This window comes from Bidens hawaiensis, unplaced genomic scaffold (assembly GCF_021521415.1).
Source record: "Bidens hawaiensis isolate Kalapana, Puna unplaced genomic scaffold, B.hawaiensis_p1.1 tig00074795_1, whole genome shotgun sequence".
In the NCBI taxonomy this organism is placed as follows: Eukaryota; Viridiplantae; Streptophyta; class Magnoliopsida; order Asterales; family Asteraceae; genus Bidens; species Bidens hawaiensis.
The window spans coordinates 20,699-33,000 of record NW_027502976.1 but is presented as its reverse complement, the minus strand read 5'-3'; positions in this window follow the sequence as shown (position 1 = coordinate 33,000).

Genomic DNA, 12,302 nt, shown 5'->3' with positions numbered 1-12,302 from the left:
GTTTGGCACCAATCGGTCTCTTGTTTTCCAGCTAATTTACCAGCTTCAACACATTGAGCTTCTTGAACTGTAGCAACTCTTCTTGCATAACCTCAACCTAAGAGTTCTCCTTAAGAGCGACATGATAATCTTTTGGTTCAACCTGAGAAATAATTCAAGCAAAAAGATATTTGTTAATAGTTCCAAACTTGCTCCTTGTCTGGATGTCGATAGATGGAGAACCAATGATTGCTCTCAGTCGAGTGTGTCTTGTGAATGGGCAACTGGGTAATACGATCGACTTGCAGCTCAACGATTGGATTTTCAACAGGATGAAAGACCCTGGGAGCATTAAGTAGAACATCAGTGGCTAGTTGAATGTTTTTGGGTTGATCAACCACATGTTTAGAAGCAATAGGGCCATCCCAAAGGTTTTCCAAGAATGGAACAACAATAGCTGGAATTGAAGTAGAATCGGCCGTATACGACGCATCAGAGGGAACTTCATTTGCAATAGTCATTCCAGCAGTAGCAGGTGCCTCATTATTAGCAGGAAGAGGTGTGGGTACAGATTCAACCATACTTGGATCCTGTTGAGGATCAACTATAGGCTCAGTGGGATTAGGATCAATGTTGTTTTCCATGTTGTCAACAGACATATAAGAGGATCTGAGTCAGGATCTTTGTATGTATGACTACATTGGTTGTATTTGTGGCTTGAGGAGCTGCATTGACCACATCATGTTGAGCAGTTGTAGGCAATACATTTCTGACTTGTGGACCACTAGATACATTAACATTATCCAAAGTGTTTATGAAGCCTGAATTAAAGAAAACTGAGGTATTGTGGTTTAGACTAAAGTAACTGCAACTGGAGGGGTAGATAGAACATGAAACTAGTTTAACAAGTAATCATAATAAAACATCCAGTTTGGTCCTATGCGAGCGTCTGTCTGATTTAACTCTTACCAGTCAACATTAAATGATTCCACAATCACTCTAGCTTTCCTGTTATAAACCGATAAGCGGTATTGTTAGAAGCATATCCAACAAAATAATGCTCATATGCCTTTTCAACAAACTTCGGACCTAAATGGGCAACAGTATGAATCAGAGTGCATGGACATCCAAAAGTCTTGAAGTAATTGACCTGAGCCTTGGTTTTGTAGAAAACATCGTATGGAGTCTTCTTCAGACACTTATTGAGCAGCACACGATTCTGGATAAAGCATGTAGTATTAATTGCTTCACCCGAGAAAAAGAGAGGTAGCTTTGAATCTGGTAGCATTGCTCTTGTAGCTTCAATTAGTGTTATGTTGCGTCTTTCAGGGACCCCCCCATTTTTTTGTGGAGTGTATGGGGCACTGAACTAACGGTCTATGTCACACCCCAACCTACGACAGAACATGCCGGGGCACGACATAATTTGTATCATAGCTCAAAAGACACTAAGTAAATTACACATGTCAATATCTACATTATTTTTTTTCATAAAACGATCAAGTACACAAAAAAATACGTTGTCTCAAAAGGAGGAATTAAACAATACAATCAAAGACTTAAAAGTGAATTATTCGTTATTCATCATGCAACCTAAGGTATAATCTATTCTCTATTCTCTTGCTTCATCCCATATTGCTACATGTTTCATGCGTGAAAATATATACGTTTGTTAACATAAAGTTGAGCAAGTAATCACGGTTTTTTTACATAATAATATTGAAAATGATAATTCCTTGCGATAAACATGAGTCACTACTACTAGCATAACAATAATAACTAAAAAGCCATTTCCTTCATCCCAAACGAGTCGAGTTACTCCGATGGCGTATGATCATACTAATGAGGATAAGGATGAGGATGTGATACCAACAACCATAACTCAAAATAAACATATAGTCACATTCGCATGTGTCAACTAATTGAGCAATGCATATCTACGCAAATAGTAGAATTGTAGTAAAAATTATAATCTACTTTAACTTGTGAACGCATAACGCCCCCCTAAAATATAAAAACGCATAACGCCCCCTACACAAACGGTTGTGATTACTCACCTTTATGAGTGGAATAAGTGATGAGATGGTGGTAAAAAGTTAAGACTAAAAACGTAGAGCTTCTCGGGATAAGTCGACAAAAGTTTCTAATTGTTAACGAGAATAGTAATTAACTATAAACAAGATTTATGACGGATTGGGTTTCCATAGGGTTTTAAGTAAAATTGTAATTAAAATTTTATTAGTTTAATTAGCAAATTATTATGGTTATTATTATTATGATTACTACTACTAAAATTAATTTGCGTTTATGTTTTATTTCAAATAAATAAGATAAGTATTATATATAATAATATATATTAACAGAAAAGTTAAACAAATATTTATTTTGATTGTCTAAAATAGTTTGGTTCGTTAAGCGAGTGATAATAATATTATTATCATACTTCTTATATATATATATATATATATTATTGATTAATTAAGGAACAAAGGTTCAAAAACAAGAAAAACAATAAAACGGGGTTCGGTTTATCAAATATAACGTTTATCTAATGTTATATAGTTATAACAATAACAATAATAATAATAATAATAATAATAATAATAATAATAATAATCAAAACTACTTAAAAAGGAGTTTTAAAAAAATAAAAACCAAATACCGGGCGTGGGGGACTCGAACCCGCGTCCCAGGCTGGTTCTCAGCTTTAACGAATACGCACTACCATCAGGCCATTGTTTTAACTTATGTATATGTCAAAAAAAGAAGTTTATATACAATATCAGTTCATGTTCTTCCTAAATCATAAACCCTAGAACTCAAATTAGATTAATTGATCATTGTTGATAAAAATTGATTTGGGGTTCATGATTATTAGTTAAAAACAATCTGAAAACATGAACTAATTACCTGTAAGAGTAACGAATCGAGGGTTTAATGGCGACAAAGGCTCACAGCTCTAGCTTGAAATCGAACTTGATCTTAAAAGCTTCGTACGAATCAATAGGCTTAAGGCTTAGAGTCGCGATGTTGTAAGGAGTGTGCGGACAAGTTTAATTGAGTTATAAACTGTGTATTTAATTGAATTATGACCGGTCAAGTGGTTATCTGTTCACCATTTTCATCTTTTATTACCTGCATGCCAGCTTTCTTTGGTACTACCTGTGTAGGGCTCACCCATGCATTATCCGAAATTGGATAGATAATCCCCGCATTCAACCACTTGAATGATGACCTCCTTTTTAACAACATCTCGCAAATTAGGATTCAACCTCTTTTGAGTCTCTCGTGTAGGCTTTGCGTCATCCGTGGTGATGATTTTATGCATTACTATGGATGGACTAATACCTTTCAAGTCCGCTATCGTCCACCCAATAGCCGCTTTATGAGTGTTCAATACCACCAAAAGTCCTTTCTCTTGAGCCTCATTCAATTTAGAAGCCATTATGACCGGAAATATCTCATTTCCCCACCCCCCCCCCCCCCAAAATGCATATTTTAAATGGCTCGGCAAATCTTTCAACTCAACCTTTGGTGGACAAATCAACGAAGGCTTTGTGTTGGAATTGATTTCTGCGGGTAAACTCTCAACTTGATGACTCCATAGCAGCCTCCCTTCTTGCATAGCCAATGCCTCTTGCTTTTACTCTTTCATTCTCAACGCACAAACATGGACCTGTTCAAAATTATCAAAAACACAAATATCCAAAGCATCGTTCTCATATTCATGTGGGTCGCACGAAACCACTATATCTGCCATGAAACACTCATCACCAACCAAAGAATTAGAAACATTAGGGAAAACATGAAGGCGCATTTTTCTATTACCAAATGCCATGTCGACCATACCATATCGACAATCAATAATGGCATGAGCTGTATTTAAAAATGGTCTACCCAAAATGACATTTTGTTGTTGAGTCGGGTCAACTGATGAGTAATCCAATACTAAAAAGTCAATGGGATAATAAAATTCTTCCACTTTAACAATCACATCCCACACAATCCCCCAGGGAAGCTTATGAGACAAATCAACTAAAACAAATGTTGTATCAATGCGTTTCAACATACCAAAATCATATTGGTCATATAAGCACCCCAATAAGATGCTTACTCTTGCTCCAAGATCCAACAAAGCCCATGAAATTTGGAAATCACCCTAAAACACTAATAGATAGCGATAAATGGGTATCGAACATAGGGAGTCTGTGAAAAATTTTTTTGCTAAACCGCTCGTAAATTAATTAAATTAAAATCAAAATGAAGAAAAGCAATCTCAAAGTTTTGTTTGTTTGAGTTGTAGAAGTGAAATTAAATTGCAAATAACTAAGATGTTTGTAAGCGACTAAAAGCAAGAGTATTCCCCCAGGGTTCAGATTTCATATGAACAACCAAGGTTAATGTTCAACTGGAAGAAACTACATAGACATGCTTCATGTATGTGTAATTGTTTGTGATAAAGGGGACCAAATACTCGGATTACTAAAACACGAGGTTATCACCCGATGATCAATTAATATAGTTGACCCAAATCCCTCCCACTAAATCTCGTTTGCCAATGACACCAATAACGTATGGCTCAGAATACAGATCAAACAATATTAACAAACTACAAACAATCACATAAACACCATAATAATACTAAGCACGAATGATTAGATTACTATTCCAGAAATTAAAGAACATTAACATAGTTGTTCAAAATAAAACCTTACATCCGGGAAGAACACAAAGAAAATTAGCCACTCATCCTTTGGATGATCATATCAACATCAAATCCGAAATCCATAGATGAGCTTCAATCTCCCCTTAGAAGTAACACAAAATATTGTTATTACCGCTAAAAATTTCCCCTAAAAGGTTTTGGTTCGGAACTATGGAAAAGGTAATGAAAGGTTACTCCAAAAGTTTATTATAAAGCAAAACACAAAATCAGCATCCAGCCTCTACCATAGGCTACGGTGGCTATCAAATAATTACGGCAGCTTTCTTCTGAGCTACGGTGGATGTTCTTTAATGAAGTCTACCGTAGCTTACGGTAGCTACCATAAGCTACGGTAGTGCCCAACTATATTTTTTCCTTTCTTTGCTCTGTCTTTTTCACTCACTTCATCCACTTGATTTCCTTTCTGCTTCTTCGCCGTGCCTCCCTCTAGCGTCCTTTATGCTCCTTATACCTATCATTACAAAGTACACCGTAGTCATCCAATTAATTAAAATTAAACAATTAAGCATACGATGATTATTATATTTATTATAATTAAGGGTTAACCTACAGTCCACCTGTCACCTACTTATCCATGAGTCATGGGTCAAACAATTTTGAGAAATAAGGTATAATTTTCCTTCTAATTCTATAATCTCTCATTTCATTTATCATGGGTAATGAGCCAAAAGAACTATGGAAAATATTGTGTATAAAGAGATTTTTTAGAATTTGTAAAATTGAGATTTTAAACATCTTATTATTTGTGTTATATATTTTACTTTTTATTTTACCTTTAATTTTGTTCTTTTCTTTCAAATAACGGACCTTGTTTATTTTTATTATTTGACAAACTTGTGTAATATATACATGTTCAAAAGCTACCTCATAACATACTGTTCTTTATTCATTTAAATCATCTTATTGATTAACCAGAAATAGTCAATCCTCATATTAATTAACACAACCAGTTCTTTAAAAAAATCACTATTATACAACAATTTAATTCAAGGTTTTTCCCTGTTTTCCATTAATTTTTTTATTCCAATTTTTCTTCTTCAACTTTTAACCGAGTTCTTCCACTATTCCAGAATTCTTCCAACAATATAATTTTATTATAATATAAATGTAACTTAATTTTACGAAAAGCTTCAAGAACATATTGGAGCTACATTATATGTAACTTTAGGTACTGACGAAGAACACAAGAACATAATGGAGCTACATATTGGTATTTTAGGGTCAATATTCTATACTGTTTTTAGGATTGTATATGTCATTTTAGTTTGCTTTTAGTCGGTGTAGTACGTACTCGGTACGTTTAGTTTGTACGTTTATTTTGTAAGTTTTAGATAAATGGGGACCCTATAAAAGAGCCACTTAACCCATTTATCCAAAAAAACTCCAACCCCTTTTCACAACTCTTGGAAATAAAGAAGTTTCTTTCTCTCATCTACTTCTCTCCTTTTCTCTCTTTCAAGCAAATAAACCAAACAAACTAAGATCCGAGATCCGAGTGTCGTTGGTGATTTCCGCTAACCAACAACACGGATTGATCCGAGTCAAATCTTGAGATCCATTTAGAGGACCTACAAGTGGTATCAGAGCTTTCGGCTCGACTTTTTGTGGTTTTCGGGTCAAACTTTTCGGATTTTGATCTTAGTTTTTGTTGGATTTGAGGTTGATTTCGTGTTACTCATCTCTTTTGGAGTCCCTTACACCTTGAAAATACACGAGAATCACTAAATCCAAGTTTTTAGTATTTTAAGTTTTTGTGTCTGAGCTCAGATTCGGCTTAAAACTCAGATCTAGGCCGATTTATTGATTTTTATACTAAAGTCTTTTAGACTTTTTGGAAGTTTGGATGCTATATTCTTAAAAAAAAAAAATCGCATCGGTACTGTAGCAGTCACTTCCGAGGTACTGTAGCAATCGCGGGGGAGGGGGGGCAAGGTACTGTAGCAATCGCTTCGCACGGGGGGGGGGGGGGGGGTACTGTAGCAAATCGTTTCGCTTCGCACGGGGGGTACTGTAGCAAATCGTTTCGCTTCGCACGGGGGGTACTGTAGCAACCGCTTCGCTTCGCAAGGTACTGTAGCAATCGCTTTGCATCGGGGGGGGGGACTGTAGCGACTCAGTACTGTAGCAACTCATGCGAAACACTGTAGCGACTTGGTACTGTAGCAAAAAAAAAAAAAAAAAACTTAAAATTTTTTTCTCTTTCCAAAAAAAAATCTAATCGAGTTAAAAAAATGTCTTACGAACCTAAGCTTGGAGGAAATCTGGATATGGGAGAAAGCCCAAAGGAAATATTGAAAAGAGAATTCGACATGTTTACACATATTAAAGGAGAATCGATTTCCTCTCTCATCAACAGATTTGAGTCACTCGTCACCAAAATGAGAAGTGTTGGTATCATCAATGGTTTGTTTCAGATCAACATGAAGCTGTTGAGTTCGCTGCCTTATACATGGAGCATCAATGTGGTTACCATCAAAAGAACCACAAATCTGTATACCATGACACTCTCAGAGTCGACTTCTACCATCAAGTCTTTTGAAATAATGGAAAATAAGCTCCAAATGAACAATCAGTTCAAAGAAAATAAAGTTGGGACAAGTAATAAAGTTGGGACAAGTGCTGCCGGTAAAAGTAGTCATGCATGTCCTATCATTCCCGACACATCACCAGCTGATGAGATAAATCACAATCTTTGTTCTCAAGCATGCATCAACAAAGTCACATACTATAGATATCATCAAGACGAAGTTTTGAAAGAAAATGCAAAACTTCGTCAGTTAAATTCTGAATATGTAAAAGCTGACAAGATCTACGTTGAAAAGATTAAAACTCATCACGATGATGTAGCTAATCTTAGACTTGAAATTTTTCGAGAAAAGCATAATGTCATTTATCATAAAGACATAATTAATGATTTAAAAGAAGAAATTAAGAAATTAAAACTCGAAGTTTCTGATAAGAAAGAAAAGGAAAAACAAGTCGAAAGATTTGAGGCATCATCTGAGAAGTTAGATGATCTTATTGGAGCTCAGAGAAGTACTAATGTTAAAGCGGGGTTGGGGTACGATTACACTGCCGTACCACCACCATTCAATGATAACTACACCAGTTTGCCTCACTTTAGCTATAATACTTTTCCTGAGGAAGAAATGGAATACGGGGTTGGTAGGATACCAACGCCTGTGAAATTTGTTCCTTCTGCCTCTCAAACTGCTGCTCCAGTCCCATCATCTGATAAATCTGACATCAATGTGTCTTGTGTAGCAGCTGGTGATGTAAATGGTGGTGAATGTGGGACGGTTAACCTGGATTGTAAGCTAAAAAGAATGTTAGAACCACGTTTTGAATCATGTGTGGATCTAACCAAAACTATTAACAATCCAGTTTGTAATAAAGTTTGTGAATCCATGTTGGGATGTTTGATGTCGGAATCAAAAACTGTATTTTGCGAAACCACTAGTGAAGATAGTTGTAATGATGTACGTAATGAAAGTGAATGTTCTTCTTCTGACTCAGATTATGAAACCGTTTGTGATGAAACTTTTGTTGAAAAATGTGTCAACGAAAGTAGGCCTGTTGAGGTAAACATATCAAGTTGTTCATCATCAAGTTGTGAGACTGAGGATAATTCATGTAAAAGCAAAGTTTTTGAAAATGAAAAGACAAGTACGTCGTGTAAATATGTTCCACCAAATAAATGATCATTTTCTCAAACAACCAATCAATCAAGAAACCCTCAGTCATACAACTTCTATGATAACAATTACTATGGTCATTATCAACAAAATTTTGTTAATCCATATTATACAAATGTGTTTTATAATCATGTTCCTTTCCATGGATCACCTTTCCCACCACACCAACCACATTACAGTTCAGATGAGTTCTTTGGCACTCCCAGGAGAAAGTGTTGTTTTGTGTGTGGTCACTCTTCTCACCTTGCAAGACATTGCAAGCACTGGTTCAAGCAACAGCTTGATATTCAAAGGCGGCTTAGTCAGTCCCCAAAAAGAGCTTTTAGTAGCCCTGATTCAAGGACTGATCAAGCTGATAGTGAACCTAGTGAAATGGATGTAAGATCCAAAGTAAATAAATTAAAACACAAAAAAGAAACTTTTTTGGAAAACCAAGAAGGATAAAATCAAAAAGGATCCAAAGACTGCAAAGTCTGATGATTTACTAAAAACAGTTTCAAAAGCAAGAAAAGAGAAGTCCAAAATTGCCAAAACCAAGGAACAAGTTTTTGCTTGGATTCCTAAGGACCGCTCTTCATCAAGTGAGGCTCCAAAAAGAAATAAATGGTTTTCAGGAAATAAAATCAAGTTTGGTCGACTTACGGTTGACCTTCCCGGGACAAAAGTATCCCAGGAACCCATGTCTATTTGAAAGCTTAGTGCATGCAGGGTCAATCAAGGAGGACTATCAATAGTATTAGGTACTTAGATAGTGATTGCACCCGGCATATGATGGGAGACGAAATCTTGCTATTTGATGTTAAACCATTTGATGGCGGATTCGAGTCTTTCATAAGCGACATGGGAGGACAAACTTCATGGAAGGGAAGCATTGTTTAAATGGTTCAACAACAACTTTTCGAGCGTTTCTCAAACCAACCTCGTCCAACTGCTTCTCTCAAGTGATGGATCCAACATCAACTGTTGGATCTCGGTTTGAATCTCTTCAAATTTGTCATACAATGTGATAATGCATGCTTAAGATAGTCCATCTGACAACAACTTTGCTGACCTTTTCACTAAAACCATCGATCATGCTCGATTTGAATTTCGGGTCGAATAGATCGGCATGATCAATTTTGATTAAAACAAACTATCTATCTTTTTGTAAATAAAATTATAAATATTTTTCAAATATGTCACAATTTTAGAGGGAGAAAATGAGTTAAGTTTAACTCACCAAAAAGATTTTCAATTCATCTTAAGAAAAGCAAAAACAAATCATTCGATTTACCAAAAAGATTTTATCTTACGTTTAAGAAAATCTAAAAGGAATTGTCCCGTTTAGAGGGAGCTCCTACTTAGAGGGAGTCGGATATTTACCAAAAAGATTTTATATTACTTTTAAGAAAATCTAAAAGGAATTGTCCCGTTTAGAGGGAGCTCCTGCTTAGAGGGAGTCGGATATTTAAAATTTTTAAAATTTTGAGAAATTGATCCGACCATTGAAATATGATAAGAAATTATCTCTAACGATTCTAGCACATGAAAAGAGTACATAAAAAGCCAACAAGATCATTGCGTGATGTGTAGATAGGCTTGACAAATGAGTAAGTGTCATATTGATATAAACTTAAATATCTGCCTATGCTAGTGGTTACACGTTATGAAGCGGTTGCCGACTCCAACTAAAGTCATATTAATGAAGGCTGAAATGCAATTAAACATGTCATACCCAAGCCTCTCTTTACCTTATCACAGTTGTCTTATGAAAAATCAGTGTCATTTTTAATTTTTATTGAGTCTAATTTTTATTGAGTCAAGAAAAGAGTCAAGTAAAGCGTCAAGAAAAGCAAGAAAAAGAAAAACAAAAGAGTCAGAAAAGAAAAAGAAAAATCAAGAAAAAGAATCAGAAAAGGAGTCAGTTATAGGAATTTTAACTTCTGCTTTATTTCTTCATTTATTTTGATTCAATTCTTGGACTTTCTCCTGCGCGATAATATGGTATTATCCGACCTGATTGTTAAGGCCCTGAATCTTCTGCTTTGTTTTATTTTCTTTCTTTTGTTCAAGCCTTGGACTTTCTCTGCGCGATAATATGGTATTATCCGACCTGATTGTTATGACCTGAACTTCTGCTTTATTTTAATTTTTCTAGATCGAGTTAAGTGTACAAAGTTTCAAGTGCACAAAGTCAAAGTGTCAAGTGTATTAATAAGATTACTGTGATCAACTAAGAAAGGTTTAAGTCAAGTTGAGGTGACATGTGAAAGCAAATTAAGCCTGAGGTATGATGGAGTCTGTAATTTGTCGGATTAAATGGGGACCACACAAGCATTGTGCCTAATTGTACCTTAACGTATCATGTTGACATCAAAATACTTGTTAAGTTTAAAGTGGACAAATTATATCTACAATCGACTTTGGGTTCTTGGCATAATAATGTCCAAATAGAAGTGTGATCTAGAACGTTAACAGATAATGTGATTCCATGTTGTGATCTTTTTCAGAAAAATAATTTAGTAAACGTTTTCTGTAAATATTATTGATATATAATATTAATTTCATATTTACTCCTATCTTTTATTGTTTATTTGGATTTTGTTTTGTTTTAGTTTTAACTTCAAAATGTTATGTATATATTTTCGTTATATTTAAAATATATGAAAATGCCAAAAAGATTTTAAGTTATTATTATGTTCGTACATATTTTGTTAAACTTTGTTCCATTCAAAATCATGTGTTTTGTTGTCAAGTTCGTTCATGCAAAGTTCGTTAGAAATATGGGACTTAAACAAATCATTTACAAGTTGAGGGATTGAAATTGGGAGGGCCTATGAACGATTTTTTCTTGACCCTCGACAGGGTCTGTGAGCGAATCTTATCGTTCTAAGGTTTGTGCAGCTATACATGGACAGGTAGATCAAGATCAAGTCTGCTTGGAGTTGCAGATGTTGAAGCACTTAAAAAGAAAACGAGAACGTGAAAGTTGGTGGTTGAACCTAAAAAAAGAACTGATTGTATCTGAAGACAAGGAAAAAAACCATTGGCTCAAGAAAGTCAACAAGAGAAAATTAGATGTCGAGCCTCCCGCATCTGATGTTTCTAAAATTTGCTGTTGCCGATCCTTCCCAGAAAATGAGACTGAAGTTCAAGTCTATAAGACTGGAAAATAAAGAACTGTTCAAGATCCAATATGGTTCTAGATCCTGGATCAAGACAAGTACTAAGTTTCAAGAAATAAAGACGAAGCAAAGAACTTGACGAAGGTTCCTCGACATACTCAATCCTAGAGGGAGATTGCAGGGCCAATATTGTATATTGTTTTTAGGATTGTATATGTCGTTTTAGTTTGCTTTTAGTCGGTGTAGTACGTACTCGGTACGTTTAGTTTGTACGTTTATTTTGTAAGTTTTGGATAAATGGGGACCCTATAAAAGGGCCACTTAACCCATTTATCCAATGAACTCCAACCCCTTTTTACAACTCTTGGAAATAAAGAAGTTTCTTTCTCTCATCCACTTCTCTCATTTTCTCTCTTTCAAGCAAATAAACCAAACGAACTAAGATCCGAGATCCGAGTGTCGTTGGTGATTTCCGCTAACCAACAACACGGATTGATCCGAGTCCAAGTCTTGAGATCCATTTAAAGGACCTACATGTATTTATATTGGACTTATATATATGTAAACAATCACACACTGACACTGTATGTAATTTAGTTTAGTGATTATAAATGTAGATGGGATTTTCTTTTTAATCTGGTTTTTGCTCATATATAATCATGAAATATGTGTAATTGTGGTTATTTTACAGGTACTTAATATCTCACATAAACTACAGTTCGAAAAAATATATATATACCTCACATAAATTCATAAGTTTCCAGCAGGTAACATATAATTTACAATAATTACACATAT